The sequence below is a fragment of the Hippopotamus amphibius genome, chromosome X (genome assembly GCF_030028045.1).
Source record: "Hippopotamus amphibius kiboko isolate mHipAmp2 chromosome X, mHipAmp2.hap2, whole genome shotgun sequence".
Lineage (NCBI taxonomy): Eukaryota > Metazoa > Chordata > Mammalia > Artiodactyla > Hippopotamidae > Hippopotamus > Hippopotamus amphibius.
This window is the reverse complement of record NC_080203.1, coordinates 113,944,048-113,960,946: the sequence shown is the minus strand read 5'-3', so window position 1 is coordinate 113,960,946 and position 16,899 is coordinate 113,944,048. Positions and strand designations below refer to the sequence as shown.

General features: G+C 39.0%; 1 non-coding gene across 1 annotated transcript; it reads right to left on the bottom strand.

Annotated features, from left to right (window-relative positions):
* Positions 1-687: 687 nt before the first annotated feature.
* Positions 688-821, bottom strand: LOC130842754 (U8 small nucleolar RNA). Its single transcript, XR_009050548.1, has one exon. It is a non-coding gene; the product is annotated as a U8 small nucleolar RNA (small nucleolar RNA).
* Positions 822-16,899: the final 16,078 nt, after the last annotated feature.

Sequence of the window (16,899 nt, the reverse complement as noted above, 5' to 3'; positions counted from 1 at the left end):
TGAACTTTTATACCAATTGAACAACTCCTCATTTCCCCCTCGCCCCAGCCCCTGGTAACTACAGTTGATTCTCTGCTTCTATGAGTTTAATGATTTTAGGTACCTCACTTAAGCAGAACCATGCAGTGTTTGTCCTTCTGTGACTGGCTTATTTGACTTAGCATAATGTCCTTCAAGTCCACCATATTGCTGCAAACGGCAGGCCAAATAATATTCCATTGTGTGTGTGTATGCGTGTGTGTGTATGTGTATGAATCACATTTTCTTTCTTTTCTTCTCTTTGATGGACATTTGACTTGTTTCCCTATCTTGGCTGTTGTGAACAGTGCTGCAAGCAACATGAGAATGCATTCATCTCTTAGAGATCTTGATTTCCATTCTTTTGAATACATACCCAGAAATGAGATTGCTGGATTATATGGTAGTTCTACATTTAATATTTTGAGAAACTTCCATACTGTTTTCTATAGCGACTGTACCATTTTACATACTGACCAACAGTGTACAAGGGTTTAATTTCTTTACACCTTAGCCAACACTTAATTATCCTTTTTTAAAATTAAAACCATCCTAACTTGTGTGAAGTGATAGCTCATTGTAGTTTCTATTTTCGTTTTCTTGATAATTAGTGATGTTGAGCATCTTTTCTTACCTTTTGGCCATTCGAAGGAAAGATCATTAGGAAGAATAAGATAGGAGCAATCAGGGTGTTGCAAGCCTTGATTATACACAGATGTTAATCACGTATCATGGGAACTCAAATCATCATGTTCCAACCTGCCCTCCAAGAAAAAGACAGGTAAAGATTATCCTACTTATGCATGTGTGATAATTAACCATTCTCCTCCTAAAGGACATAAAAAGTTTTTCCCATTTGTTGCTATGAGTAATAGGAATGAAATCTCAACATATTTGAACATGAAATCGTAGACAAACATGCATGCTTTGTCACAGGAAAGACATAGCAAAGTGCAAAACTGATTAAAGTGGGCAGAGTATGAAGACTGAAAAGTTTTACAAATATTGCTGATCTTCTGTTCCAAAAATGCCATACCAATTTATAGTCTTTCAGATTCTTGTGTGTGAATGCCTTACATTCTCATGGGCGTTTTATTTCATCAGTCTTTTAAATTTTGGCCAAACTTTTGTATGCAAGATATTGTCTCATTTTTTTTTAAGCTCTTTATTGGAATATAATTGCTTTACACCCTTGTACCAGCTTTTGAGGTACACCAAAGTGAATCAGCTGTATTTATACATATATCCCCATATCCCCTCCCTTCCATGACTCCCTCCCACCTTCCCTGTCCTGGCCCTCTAAGGCATCACCCACCATCGAGTTGATCTCCCTTTGTTATACAGCAACTTCCCACTAGCTATCTATTTTACAGTTGGTAGTGTATATATGTCTATGCTACTCTCTCACTTTGTCCCAGCTTCCCCTTCGCCCCCTATCCCCCCCAACCCCGTGTCCTCCAGTCCATTCTCTGGATCTGCATCCTGATTCTTGCCCTGTCACTGGGTTCATCAGTACCATTTTTTTTTTTTTAGATTCCATATATATGAGTTAGCATACAGTATTTGTTTTTCTGGCTTACTTCTCATTGTTTTTTATTTCCTTATTTTCATATAGGTTGAGTATAAAATTGAATTAAATTCTTACCCGTATGGAGCTGAATTTTCTGCATTAATGTCTTAGGTACTAGGATTCTTCTAGGCATACTTTACATTCTGAAATATCAACAAGACATCCCTCCTTTGCTTTGAAAAGCAAGGACTTAATGAGAATGATCAGCCACTGGGCAAGAGAACCAGGCAGGACACCATTACCTCGTGAAGATCTGAGATCAGAGCAATTGCCAGAGTTCATGAGAGAGACCACATGAGAAACCTCATCCAGAGAGCCCATGGTAGGCTGGCAGTCAGCATTCTGGATTTAGAGTTCAGCATAAGGTAGAGAAGGGACTATAAGGAGAGAAGGTGGAGAATCTGGGTAGAGGGTACAAGATAACTTCTGTTAATAAGCTTCGGAAATCTCTGAATTACCGGCAGCAGCTGGAACTTGAGAGATCTGGGTTGGCAGATCTACTGGATGAAAGAACTAGAGGCATGCCAAACACCTAACCTACCTTAGAATCCTCTGTGCCTACCATCAGGCAGATTATAGGTAGATTTTCTGTGTCACCTACATGCTGGGAGAGCTATGTCTCTTGGCTATTCTGGTGGTTCACTGTACCCTTGCCAGTGTTTCTGGCTGGGAACTGTGTTGATGGCTGCTGGAGACTGGTATTTTTACCCTGTGTACAGTGCCTCCTCCACTGAGTTTGGGGCAGTATGAGTGGGCAGGCTTGGGACATGATGACAGTTGAGACAGGCCAGGAATACCAGTGAGTAGTGGAAGGGGACCTAAAACTGCAGAAAGGGGAGATGTCCTGAGGCTAATTACCTCAATGATTCTGTAGATAAAGGGCTGAGTGTGTACATGTCTGGAAAAGATAATCTCGATGACATCCATAGCTCAGACTGTCCCATATGGTTCCTGAGGTTTTTTAAATTCTTTTCAGTTCTATTTCTTCTCAATAACTGTGTAAGATACCTATTTCTTGATTTAACAACAGTGACACTGTGATTTATTTATTTTAAATGCTCAGAACAAATTTTAATTTTTTATACATAAAAATTTTATTCAAATCTGAACACACTAAATATCAGCAAAAATCATGAACGATAAAAAGGAAACATAAACACGAATAATAAACATAGGAACACATTAAACATGAAAAAAATATTTTTCACCTATCAAAAATTAGCAAAATTAAAAAACCAGTTGTAGTTATGTTATAGTATCGCCATGCAGCCGTATGACTGTTCTCTTTTTTTGTGGGATCTTTGTCTAGTTTTGGTATCTGGGTGATGGTGGCCTCATAGAACGAGTTTGGGAGTGTTCCTTCCTCTGTAATTTTTTGGAATAGTTTTAGAAGGATAGGTGTTAACTCTTCCCTAAATGTTTGATAGAATTTGCCTATGAAGCCATCTGGTCCTGGACTATTGTTTGTTGTTAGTTTTTTAATCACAGTTTCAATTTCAGTACTTGTGATTGGTCTGTTCATATTTTCTATTTCTTCCTGGTTCAGTCTTGGGATATTGTACCTTTCAAAGAATTTGTCCATTACTTCTAGGTTGTCCATTTTATTGGCATATAGTTTCTTGTAGTAGCCTCTTATGATCCTTTGTATTTCTGTGGTGTCCACTGTAACTTCTCCTTTTTCACTTCTAATTTTATTGATCTGAGCCCTCTCCCTTATTTTTTTCTTGATGAGACTGGCTAAAGGTTTATCAACTTCATCTTTTCAAAGAACCAGCTTTTAGTTTCATTGGTCTTTTCTATTGTTTTCTTCATCTCCATATCATTTATTTCTGCTCTGATCTTTATGATTTCTTTCCTTCTACTAACTTTGGGTTTGGTTGTTCTTTCTCTAGTTGCTTTAGGTGTAAGGTTAGGTTGTTTATTTGAGATTGTTCTTGTTTCTGGAGGTAAGATTGTATTGCTATAAACTTTCCTCTTAGAACTGCTTTTGCTACATCCCATAAGTTTTGGAATAGTCGTGTTTTCATTTTAAATTGTCTCTAGGTATTTTTTTTATTTCCTCTTTGATTTCTTCAGTGATCCATTGGCTGTTTAGTAACATATGGCTTAGCCTCCATGTGTTTGTGTTTTTTCACAGTTTTTTTCTTGTAGTTGATTTCTAATCTCATCACGTTCTGGTCAGAAAAGATGCTTGATATGATTTTAATTTTCTTAAATTTACTGAGGCTTGCTTTGTGGCCCAGCATGTGATCTATCCTGGAGAATGTTCCATGTGCACTTGAGAAGAATATGTATTGTGCTACTTTCAGGTGGAATGTTCTATAAATATCAGTTAAGTCAACCTGGTCTAATGTGCCATTTAAGGCCTATGTTTCCTTATTGATTTTCTGTCTGGATGATTTGTCAATTGATGTAAGTGGGGTGTTAACGTCCCCCACTATTACTGTGTTACTGTCAATTTCTCCTCTTACGGCTGCACATCTGAAACCCCTTTAGAGGTGAGCACTGGCCCTTATCATTATTTTAATAGAACACAGTGTATGGGCTAGAAATAGAATAATGAATATCACAGTAAGTCACACATAGAAAGGCTAGCATTTTTTCAAGAAACTTGTGAGATTGGGTATATACACACATATACATGTACACACATATACCCTCATATATACTCACACTCACAAACACACATAATTGGTAGCTGTTTCTGTGTGAGCACCATGCAGAGACTTCCTAACCAAGAAGGTGACTGTTGGTGAAGTTCCTTTTGCTCAATTATAAAATGAATGCCCATTACACAGACAAACATGCTGAAAAATATCAACAAAGAATACAGAGACCACTTCCTTGTGATCTTCTGGAAAGCCTCTGAGCACATGGAGTTGGTCTTCTCCCTTAACTTGAAGGAAGTGGAATCTACCAAGCACTCCTATGGCCTTGTCAGCATTAATGGATGTCATTAATGATGGGAGGCAGGGGTTGTCCAAGACCAGTCTTCTGATGACTCTCCTTGGCACATTTTTCATGAAAGGCAACTGCCCTACTAAGGAGGAGATCTGGGAATTTTTGAACATAATGGGGTGTAGACTTGGGGGAAACACTTCATCTATGAGAGCCCAAGAAGCTTATCGCTAAAGACTCGTGCAGGAAAAGTAACTGAAGTGCCAGCAGATAGCCAACAGTGATCCTCCATGCTATGAATTCCTGTCGGGTCCAAGAGCCCATGCTGAAACCAGCAAGATGAACGTCCTGGAGGTTTGGACAAGATCACTTATACTCTCCATAGTTCCTTGCCAGACCAATAGGAGGAAGCTTTTAGAAATGAGGAAGAGAGAGCCTCAGCAAGTTGTAATGAGGGTTAGCACTACTGCCATGGACAGCACATATTCCAGGGTCATGTCCAGTTTCTTCTCCTACCCACAATGAGACTGAGCTGGTTTCTTTAATTTGTGACTGAAGAGAGCAGTCAATGTTCCAACTAGTGGAGAACTGGTATTGGGCTGGAGGAAACACAATGTATATTGTTTTGTCTTTCTGTTTTATATGCTATCTTGGAGATTTTCCTCCCTTTCTTCCTCCCTTCCTTTCTAAATATTTTTTGCATTCTTTCTTAATTTTTTTCATTGTTTCTAATTAATTTTTAATAAGTTTTAATTAATTAATTAATTTTTGCCTGCATCAGGTCTTAGTTATGGCATGTGGGATCTTCGTTGTGGCATGCAAGATCTTTCATTGCTTCTCTTTAGTTGTGGCTAGTTGTGGCATGTGGGTTTTCTCTCTAGTTGCGGTGCAGGCTCAACAGTTGTGGTATGCAGGCTTAGTTGCCTTGTGGCATGTGGGATCTTAGTTCCCTGACTAGGGATCAAGCCTGTGACCCTTGCATTGGAAGGCAGATTCTTTACCACTGGACCACCAGGGAAGTCCCTCTAATTAATTTCTAAATGTGTCTTTTAATAGAATATTTAAATAGCCGCAGAATATAAGTTTATTAATCGAATCTTTGGTTATGTACTTACCTCTGTGTATCAGGTTTAAGAGTAGGAGCTATGTAATCTGGAAAACAAATTGGTAAATCTTCCATCTTATTTTATGATATAGAACAGGATATTGTGGCATTGATTAGGTGTTTCTTTGGAAATATGAAAGAACTCAGCAGTAAAACTGTTGGGCTTAAGAAATAGGTAATGTTAAAGATGGTTAACTCATGGCCTTCCTAATACTTTCAGTCCATCATTCTGTAAAATTAAAAGATGTATACGTGAATTTACTTAACTAATCCAAGAATGTAGGAAAAATTAAAACAAATTAGATAGCACATTCATTGGCTCATTTATTCTCTAAACATTAACTGAACATATGCTCTTTAGAAAACACCTTGATATTCTTGGGGATATTAGAGATTTTGTGTCTAGGAGCAGTTAGAAGTTACAATATATCATGTTAGCCCAATTAAAAAGGGGTGAAGTGGACTTCCCTGGTGGCGCAGTGGTAAAGAATCTGCCTGCCAATGCAGGGGACACAAGTTCAAGCCCTGCCCTGGGAAGATTCCACATGCCATGGAGCAACTAAGCCCGTGTGCCACAACTATTGAGCCTGTGCTCTAGAGCCCGTGAGCCACAACTACTGAGCCCACGTGCTGCAACTATTGAAGCCCACATGCCTAGGGCCAATGCTCCAAAACAAGAGAAGCCACTACAATGAGGAGCCTGCACACCACAATGAAGAGTAGCCCCCACTCGCAGCAACTAGAGAAAGCCCATGTGCAGCAACGAAGACCCAACGCAGCCAATAATTAAATAAAATAAATAAATAAATTTATTTAAAAAAAAGGGGTGAAGTGATGGGGGCCCACATGAGAGCTGTTAGGTATAAAAGCCCTGAGGCAAATCCATTGGGATATTTGGGAAACTGTAGTTTTTCATTGGAAAGGATGTTTTAAGCTTAGCTATATGGTGGGTGAGGTAAGGCTATGGGAGACCCTCAGATGATATGTCTCAAAGTTGAGAGACTAAAGCCTAGAATGTAAAATGGCTCTTAGCAGTTATTCTTGAATCCTGGATCTATTAGAAAGAAACTTTCCATTGGGGGAGGCAAGGTAGGTGTTACAAGCACTAGTCCCATTGATCACAGTTTGGAAAGTAACTGTTTTACATTCTCAACTACAAACAGATGCTATCTTCCATAAAAAAGGAAGAATGACTCAGAGGGTAGAAACAAGAACCCACAAGACAGAGGTGATAACCAGAGGAATTTTTCCCAGGCTTTGCAATCTAATCAAGGAACTGAAACATTTGCCCATTGGTATTTCAGAACTGCTATGTCCAGTGACTCTTTTTTTTTTTTTCCTTTCTTTTTTTTTTAATAAATAAATAAATAAATAAATTTATTTTATTGGCTGTGTTGGGTCTTCGTTGCTGCACACAGGCTTTCTCTAGTTGCGGCAAGCGGGGCTACTCGTAGTGCGCGTGCTTCTCATTGCAGTGGCCTCTCTTGTTGCAGAGCATGGGCTCTAGGCGTGTGGGCTTCAGTAGTTGTGGCACATGGGCTCACTAGTTGTGGCTCATGGGCTCTAGAGCACAGGCTCAATAGTTGCGGCGCATGGGCTTAGTTGCTCCGCAGCATGTGGGATCTTCCCCTGCATTGGCAGGCGGATTCTTACCCACTGTGCCACCTGGGAAGTCCCCATCCAGTGACTCTTATACTTCCCATTTGCTTGTTTCTAAAAAGGAATGTCTATAGATGTTACCCTATTGCTGTCTCTCCATTGTACATTGGATTTGTTAGGACAGATGACTTGTCTCTTTATCTTATACATCCACAAATAAAGATTTACTGTGTCCACCTGGTATGCTTAATGAACTTCCCCCCAAGAGCCTCATCATCTGCAGCTGGACCTGATTTAGATGATTAGACTTGGATTTTAACTTGATTTTGTAATGAGGCAAGACTTGGGGATCTTGGGAGAGGGTGAATGAATTTTGTATAAGGTAGGGACATGAAATATTGAGGCCTGGAGGGTAAACTGTGGCAGAAATAACCTCACGGGGCCTCCACGATCCGCACCTCCTGGTGATCATGCCTTTGTATATTCATCATGGGTAGGGCCTGCGACTTGCTTCTAACCAATATATTATGACAAAGGTGATGAGATGTCACTCCTATGATGATATTACATGTGTTACATTATATGAAAATAATTAGAAACAAACCATCCTGCTTGACTCAAAAATTCCTCTCCACAAGCTATGTGTAAAATAAAAAAGAAACCTAGACTATTAAGGAGATATTTCTTGAAAAAGGATTATTACAAGGGGAGAAAGGGACTTCTGAAATAGGGCGAGGGCAACTATTGCAATAAAGAAAATCTGTGACAATAAGATCTGCAAGGATCTCAAGCAATAGGCAAAAAGGGGTTTTCTTTTATAGACAGGAGTAAACAATGCTAGGAAGAACTGGGTGTGGGGAAAGGGTATGAAGTGGGTAGTGTGATTGGATACTAAATCAGAGAATGTTCTACCCTGAGGCCAGCTGATTCTCAAGAGGGGTTGTATGCTGGCTCTGGTGAGAGGAGGCCAAAATTCAGGGGCCTGGAGGAAGAAAAGAAGCTTAACCAAAGTTTGGCTAAAAAGCATTTTGTTTCAATTCATTATATATGAGACAAAAAGTGGTATTTTTGAGGATCTGTATCTGGCCTTCTCATAGGTGAACAAAGGAGTATCCATGAGTCATATTTAAATTATATAGGGAAGAATGGTTCTTTGAGGTAAGCTATTTCCTGGAACACAAAGCAGGGGGGAATCTCTTAACCTTCACTGTTTTCCAGAATCACAGGACTCAGGTAAAATTCAATGTTATCATATAGGAAAGAAAGTAATTTTATCATTAAAAAGCATTAAACTGGGATATGATGTGCATCATAGGCAAGCAACTAAAGAGATAGCAAAGTCAATAAGAAATCTCATCCTTTTATACAGCCAAGCAGATACAACCCATAAAATCCATGTTCTCAAGATAAGAGATAGCTAGTCCTCAAGTAAGGGGACTTGATATCACCATTTGTCAGACTAATTCTCCCTAAACACACATGGTAATTGGGGTGGCCCTCTGTGTTAGCCTTTATCCAAAGGAAAACATTCCTGGGTTGTAAAATTTAGCAAGAATACTTAAAAGAGAAGGTTTTATATTTACAAGTTTTCTAAACTAAATGCTCTAAAAAAAGGGAGGTTTCATTCCTTTTTTGGGGCACCAAAAGAAATTAAAATTTTTTTCTTTTCAATTTGTACTTATCCTTACAGTACCCTCCCTTTGTTGTTGCAAAATAGTAACACTACAGTTTGAAAATTTATTTCCACTGCCATTTCTCTGGGCAAATTACAACCATCTAAATAACCAACAAGTCTATGGTAAATTACAAAGCAATGCAAATACACAAATAAAGTAGGATAGATTGAAAAATTCAGTACATTATTTGCCTTGGGGGGAAAACCTTTAAAATATATCAGACCAATGGTGAATGCTTAAAGCAAATTCTTGATTAGCAATATGCAAAAGTTCTCCGTCATACATTAATTTTCCAAACTGTTGTGATGCTTTATTGCTCAAACTTCCAAATGATTAACTATTTGAGTATTATTTAGTAGTTATTTATAAAATATTACAGTACCCAAGCCTAAGGGGGAGCTTAACTCTAGAGCCTGATAATCTAAAATTTTAACTAGGAGTTTTTCTTACAAGTGCCAATAAATTTCTCCTGTTTCCCTTAATTACATAAGTAACATAACATTTACATGATGACTTAGAGTTCTTCAATAAGTGCTCCATCTCACCAAATAATTTTTCCCAGATGTGAAACACAAAGACACTTGGCCATTATCTAGTATCAAGAACTTTATTACAAGACACCTGTTGAAGGGCAGAGTTTGAACTTCCAGTGTTTAATGTACATGTCTCTAATTGTTTTAAGCCTTGAGGACAAACCCAAGCTCTGTTTTGGTATCAGTCCAAATCAGTAATTATATCATTATAGCAGTCAATTAAACCTTCACAAATAATGACCTTTATCTCTATATATTGGGACTGGAGAGGACTTGCATCCCAAAGTTTAATGGAGTGACACTAGACCTGTCCTCTGAAGTCTCTACGTGTAAATAACAGATTTGCACGTCTATTAATTAGATGCTTTGCTTTTTTACACTATCCTTCTGTCTCTATTTGTAGTCCCAATACCTATTGTTGCCTTAAATATGAACAGTCCTGTAATTTTGAACAAGTGATTATATAATATCTTGGTGTGAGTGCCTCAGAGAGCTTTGTGGGATTGTTGTTATTGTTCCAGCATGTAACAGTCCAAGCAGTACATTTCCAAATTTTAATAAGTAACCAATTTATCTTCTAGTAAAATGTGACTCAAAGTGCTTGATAGTCACTACTGTGAACAGGACAGCAAGGTCATCTGTGAGAATAAGTTTGCTAGAACACCTCCTTACAGTTGAATTAAGTATCATTTTCAGTTACTCTAGAAAACTTAAGTTTCAAATCCTCTAAGAAGCACAGTCCTAGTCCTTCTGTGGTGCTGGCTTCACATGGCAAGTATGAATCTATCTGAGTTTATCCTTTTTAGATTCCACATATAAGTGATATCATACAGTATTTGCCTTTCTCTGACTTATTTTACTTCGCAAAGTGTCCGTAACATCCATCCAAGTTGTTGCAAATGATAGAATTTCCTTCATTCTCATGGCTGAATAATATTCCATTGTATATATGTACTACGTCTTCTTTATCCATTAATCCGTAATGGACACTTAGGTTGTTTCTATATCTTGCCTATTGTGAATAATGCTGCAATGAACATGGGAGTGCAGACATCTTTTTGATATCCTGCTTTCATTTCCTTTTGATATATATCCAGAAGAGGGATTGCTGTATGATATGGTAGTTCTATTTTATTAGAAAAGAACCAGAATAGCCAAAGAAATATTGACAAAGAACAAAGCCAGAGGCATTACACTTCTGAATTTCAAACTGTAATACAAAGCTATAGTAATCAAAACAGTATGGTACTGGCATAAAAACAGACACATAGACCAATGGAACAGAATCAAAAGCCCTGAAATAAACCCCCACATATATGATCAACTAACATTTGACAAGGATGGAAAGAATACTCAATGGAGGAAAGGAATGTCTCTTCAAAAAAAAGGTGTTGGGAAAACTGGATAACTACGTGCAGAAGAATGAGGTTGGACCCCTATCTTATACAACTCACAAAAAGGAACTGGAAATGGAGTAAAAACTTAAATTTAAAACCTGAAACTGTAAAACTCCTAGAAGAAAACAGGGAGAAGCTCCTTGACATTGGCCTTGGCAATGATTTCCTGGATATGACAGCAAAAGCATGAGCAACAAAAGAAAAAATGAATGAGTCTGCCACATTTGAAGGGCAAGTTTTACAGCTCTATCAGCAAAATTATTACCTTTAGAAACTTTGTCCTTCTACCCTATGTGAGTTCTACCATGAATTAGTAGTATCTGAATGTGCAGTTGTAAAGCCTCTAACAAATCAGCTATCACTTTTCCATGAGAAAATTTAGTTCTCATCGAAGTAAAAAGTCCCCTAGTTTTCCAAATTTACCCTGTAGTTTGGCAGAACCAAACATTTATTACTAGTATATATATTCATTCTAAGTCTAGGACCAAGAATTGCAGCTCTAGGAACTGTTATTATCTCGTCTGCTTGTGCAGACCTAACTCCGGACAAAACGTGGGCTTCCAAGATTTCACTTCACTGCAGCACAGGAAGCCTTAAGTCAGCCACTTTTATCTCAAGTATGTGACCCAGCAGTGAACATTATCAAATCTGCATTTTAGACAGAAATGTCAAATAAATCATGCCAGGTTTTTCAAAATTTAGACTCCAAAGCTGCGGAGGGAGAGAGGCTGTAGCCAATTTCAGTAATTCGAAAGCCTCTTCAGACTCTAGGGACAAAAACCAGAGGATCTAGAGAACAACGTGAAATTGCCCTGCCAGAAGTTATGACTGCCCTGTAAAAAGCTAGAATCCACTGTCTACAATATCCTACTAGTTCCCTAATTATCTAAGATTTTTTTTTGTAGTTGACAATTTTATTTGCAAAATTGGCTGGTTTCTCAATTGTAACACTTTTCCACCTTCAGCTGACAGCAGATGCCCTAAATATTTTCTCTCCGTTTGGTAATACTGCACTTTGCCTAGGAAGGCCTTATGGCCCTGTGAAGAGAGGAATTGTAACAAAGTGTCAGCTTTGCATTGCTCTTTAGTTTCTGAGTCTACCAGCAAATCATCTACTTATTGCGTGATTATCCCTCTACTACCGGCACAAATTTCTCTACATTTTCCTGTAAATGACTAGAGAAAATAGTCGGACAGTCCCAAAACCTTCGAGGAATCCTTTGCCATAAATATTGTACTCTTTTGTTAGCAAACACAAACAGGACAAGTGTGCTAGCGGAAGAGATAGGGAGAAAAAAAATCAGAATGCAGATCAACTACAGAGAAAAAACACTGCAGATGTTGGTACTGAAGTCGCAAGTGAGAATAGTTACAGGTTTAGGGACTATATGCGTTAGCGGAACAACAGATTTGCTTACTTCTCCAATATTTGGTACAAAATGATATAGTGGTCAAACATCTTCATAAAATTTACCTTCCTTCTTTACTGTAAGTATGGGAGTATTACAGGGCAAGTACTGTTTTCATTTTTTTATTATCCCCCCTTTTTCTCTAACTCTTTTATAACCAGTTTCATTCCTCCTAATTGAGCTTTCAACAAAGGATACTGTTTTATACGCAACCATGACATCCCTTTGGTGAACTATTTTTATTGGTTTTATATCTCGAATTAAACCAGTATCATTATTACCTAGATGGTGTATAGATTTATTTCAGCTTGGGGTGCTTTTCCATCATGGTATGACACTGCCACTTTCTGCCATACTCCATTTCATTCAGAAGGCACACTGAACCCAATCAGGTGCTTTTCTCCCCCTAGGGTGCTCCACAGACATTCTGCCCAGTGTATAGAGTGCGGTAACCTTTCATTTCCAAGGAATGTCTCTCCCCAGTGGGTTCACAGGAGGATCGAGAGAAAGTAAGAAAGGATTTTCTTTAGTCATAGGACGTATCTGTATGGAAACCATGGATGAAAAGGGACAAGTAGAAGGCTCATGCAAAATACCAGAAACCTGTACTGATCTATCACAAATGAAAAGGGAAAAAAATCCCTGAATAAATTTCAGAATAAGTAGCACCAGTATCACCAATTCCCACCCCCAAGATTCCAATATCTGTCCATTTTTAGCCATTTTGCTAATTAATCCCTAATCTTCCTGGGCTTTCTTGATTCATTGGTTCCTGCAACATTTGCACTTGGATCTTCTCTTTACAGTTCCTTTTCCAAAGTCCTGGCTTCTTATAAGAATGACATACAGTCTCCCTTTTTATTCCCTTCACAAGTTGTCCAGATTAGGGGTTATTCCTCTACTATATAGTTTTAACTGAGCAGCTAATGAAACAATTTTTAATTTCTTCTTTCCTTGTCTTTCTTCTGATTGTCAGAAAATGAGGCAGCTGCTGCTAAGATTTGAGTAACAATCTGTCCTTGCCATCCTACCTCCTTCTGCCTAACTTGAATGTGGACAGTCATCAAGAGAGCCCAGACAAGGGTGCTGAGGGTCAGAGAGCGATTTTGATCTGCCTTTGGGCCTGAGCCAATAAATTTTGAGACTGCATTAGCAAACAGCCAATTGAAACCAACTGGGGGACTCACTAGTTTTCTGGTTACATCTCTGCAACTTCTCTCAGCTCACCTTTAGCAGAAAGGCTTCAAGCACGGCTACTAGCAAGCCTTCTTGCAGGTATTTCATGTCCTTGGTTCTTCCATACTTGTGTGTGGGGGGGTGGGCGGGGGATGGGGGTAGTGACTTCCTTTGGCCACCATGCACCTTGATGTGATAATTTTCCAGACCCTAACATGCTTATTCCATTAAACTCACCAAGCCAGCTGGTTGCAAAATTCCACACAGCAGCTAGTGCACATCCCCATGTGTGGGGCTGTAAATTCAAAACACACTGCAAAGTATTTCTAGGGTACAGTGAAAAGAAGCCTTTAAATGAGTCACATCAGCTTATCAGAAAGGCAAGCGGATTACCTTGGAGGCCTGGGCAGCTCCTCAATGTTGTTATCGGCATTGCTGGTGATCCGAATAGGAAGAGCTAGTTGTTCTCATACTGAAACAAGAAAAATATAAATTATATGGTCTTTTGGCTAATCTTCCCATGTTGACCTTTATCAGCTTAACAGTTTTTTTTATTTGCTTTGTTTCAAGTGCCTAGTGGAGTTCCTCTCCATCCTGTTGCCTTCATATGGGGACACAGTCTTTTATCCACATTCTCAATTATTCCATGATCATGTTGCTTTATCATTTCTGCTTTCCTACCTACCTGATATAGGCTCATCTGGGCATGAAGATGTGAAGTGGACTCAGGCTAGGGCATAAGGTACTCAAACCTGTATCCTCAAACAGAGCAGGTAATTCATTAGCAGTTAACAAAGTTATGCCTTTGTGCAGGGATCACTAATGAAGGGAACCACACATCCAAAAGATCACTGCCTCCTCCTCTCCAGAAACTGATTTGAGTTAGAGAAAGATAAAGAGAAGCAGGGGAGCAGAGAGAGTTAGGACATCAGGGAAAGGAGGAGGGTTCCGTGACAGAGACAGCACCTATAATTCTCTCATTTCCTCTTCCATCTTTCTCCGGTTTTCCTCCTGGCTATCCAACTTATATTTAATTTTCCTGTAAGAATATTAATCCCATAAATACCAACAATTCATTTGGTTGAGATGAGGCCCTTCTAAGAACCTCTGCAAATATGTTACCTTATCCTAATTAAAGGAAGCGTCCTCAGGCCACTGCAAGATTAGCTTCTTACAGGTATACCATCCCTAATGTGACAGAGCTAGTACCTGGTAAAGAGAAAGAAGTGGCTTCCCATATTTTTCCATCATCAAAGCTGATGGTCATCCTTGGGATTTTATCGTGCTTATTTTAGAGTAAAATCTTGAATTTGAAGAGGTTGTTTCTTCTGACAAATAATCTAAAAGGGCACAGAGCTAGAAGAAAGACTTTATAATTTAAGTCTCTTACCTGACCTGTCGTGTGTCCACAGAACTTATGCTGACTCACTTCATTCAGGAACTTACAGGAGTCTTATCCTCATTGCCAGATTTCTTGGGATATTTATTAGAAACAAACTGTCCTGCCAACTAAGAAATGCCTTTCTGCAAAATATAGGAAAGAAAGAAAACAGTTTTATGATTTAATAAGAAACCAGAATACGGCACTCATCACAGACAATCTGCTAAAAAGATTGCAGACAGAAAGATAGCTCACAGTTTTATACCACCAAACAAATACAACCCATTACACCCACGTTCTTAAGATATGGATAACTATTCCTCAAGTAAGAGGACCTGACAGCTCCATTTATTACACATACTTCATCCTAAATTCATCTGGTAATTGGGGCTGCCATCTTTGTTAGATAATCGCCTTTATCCAAAGGAAAAATAAACTTGTCATATCTTTGTGACAGGAGGCAGTGTTTTATAACTTGAAGACAGGCCAAAGTTACTCTTATGGAATCTAGGAGATGCGGTACTAACTTCCTTGATATTTACATTTCAAAGAGGTGGCTCTCAGTTACTTGAGAGAAACATTCCTGGGTTGTAAAATTGGCAAGAGGCTTATTTAGCTTTTAAAAGATTTACATAGATCTCAAAGAGGCAGAGAAAGAATTTATAACTTTTTTAAAGTAAACGCTCTAAAAAAGTGGGGGGGGGGAGTCTTATTTCTTTTTTTGCCATGAGAAAAATAAAATTTTCTTATTTTATTTTTATTGAGGTATAACTGACATGTAACATTTTAATAGTTTCAGGTATACAACATAATGATTCAATATTTGTACTTCTTTCTTATTTTAAATTTGTATTTGCCCTTATGTATGTCAAAGGGGAAGATGGGACTTCCCTGATTATGGACATTGTATAAGACTCTATTTTGCTAGCAGAAATGCTCTTGCTATGCTGGTGACCTTGAAGAAAAGACCGGTCATGTTGGACAGATCTATGGAGATCTATGGAAAGGGTCAGTATGGACTGAGCCACGTGTCATGGAATTGCAGGCTGTGTTTAGGAACTAAGGCTGGCCTCTAACCAACAGCCAGGAACAACAACAATGACAACAAACCCCAAATTTCTTAGCACCATTGCCAACAAAGTGAGTCAACTGGGATTTTTCTCTAGTTGAGCCTTCAGATGAGAACATAGCTCAACTGACATCTTGACCGCAGCTAGGTGAGACTCTAAAGCAGAGTCCACAGTTGAGGCTTACCTGGACTTCTTACACATAGAAACTATGAGATAATAAATCTGTGTTCATTTATCCTGTTAAAGTGGCACTAATTTATCATGTAGCAGCAGCAGAGAATGAATATAAGAATACTCTGCTATATTGACCTAGCTATTAACCCTTTCTTTTGGCCTTTCTTCATTCCTTATGTACCAAGTTTCCAAGCCTAAAGTGGTTACCTGGTGACAGAAATGTTTGAAGGAGTAGGAGTTGCTCACTCTTGTCAAAGTTGAGGGTAGCTGGAAGGAAGTATGTGGAGCCGAGGTGAAGGCAGGCCTTGTTCTGGGCTGAGACACAGCCATGAGATAACCAAGTTAGTCTCCATCCTCCTCCAGTTCCCCTCCGCTTATGACCCTGTGGATTTATTGCTGGGTGACATATTCCACATTTCGGGATAGACTGTCAGTTTAAAGCCTTTCCCACTGGAGCTTCAAATACCATTCAGATGCTGGAAAGTCCTCATTTACACATTTCCAGGGCACAACCCACCCTGAGTGGTGTTAGTTCACTTGCTAGAGGAGCAGGCTCTCACAATGAGATTGTGAAAAGCTGCCGGCCCATTGTGGAATCAGGGTCACTCCTTGCTTCCTGACCTCTCTCCACTCAGAGTAGCCCTGACAACAAGGGAAAGAAATCTCACCTTTGTACCGTTAAGTACTCTAAACCCCAGTGTGAGCCTCTACAAAAGAGTCTCCTGATAAAGAGCAGAATCTGCAGGATACCTTGACGTGGACAAAAAGAAGGGGTGGGGGTGGGGGTGAGGAGAGGCCCTGGATCCCAATTTCCTTACCCCACAGCAGAAGCACTCATTCTGGTGAAGAAGGTGGGACACTTTCCCTATCACAGATGAACCAGCTGGGACTGC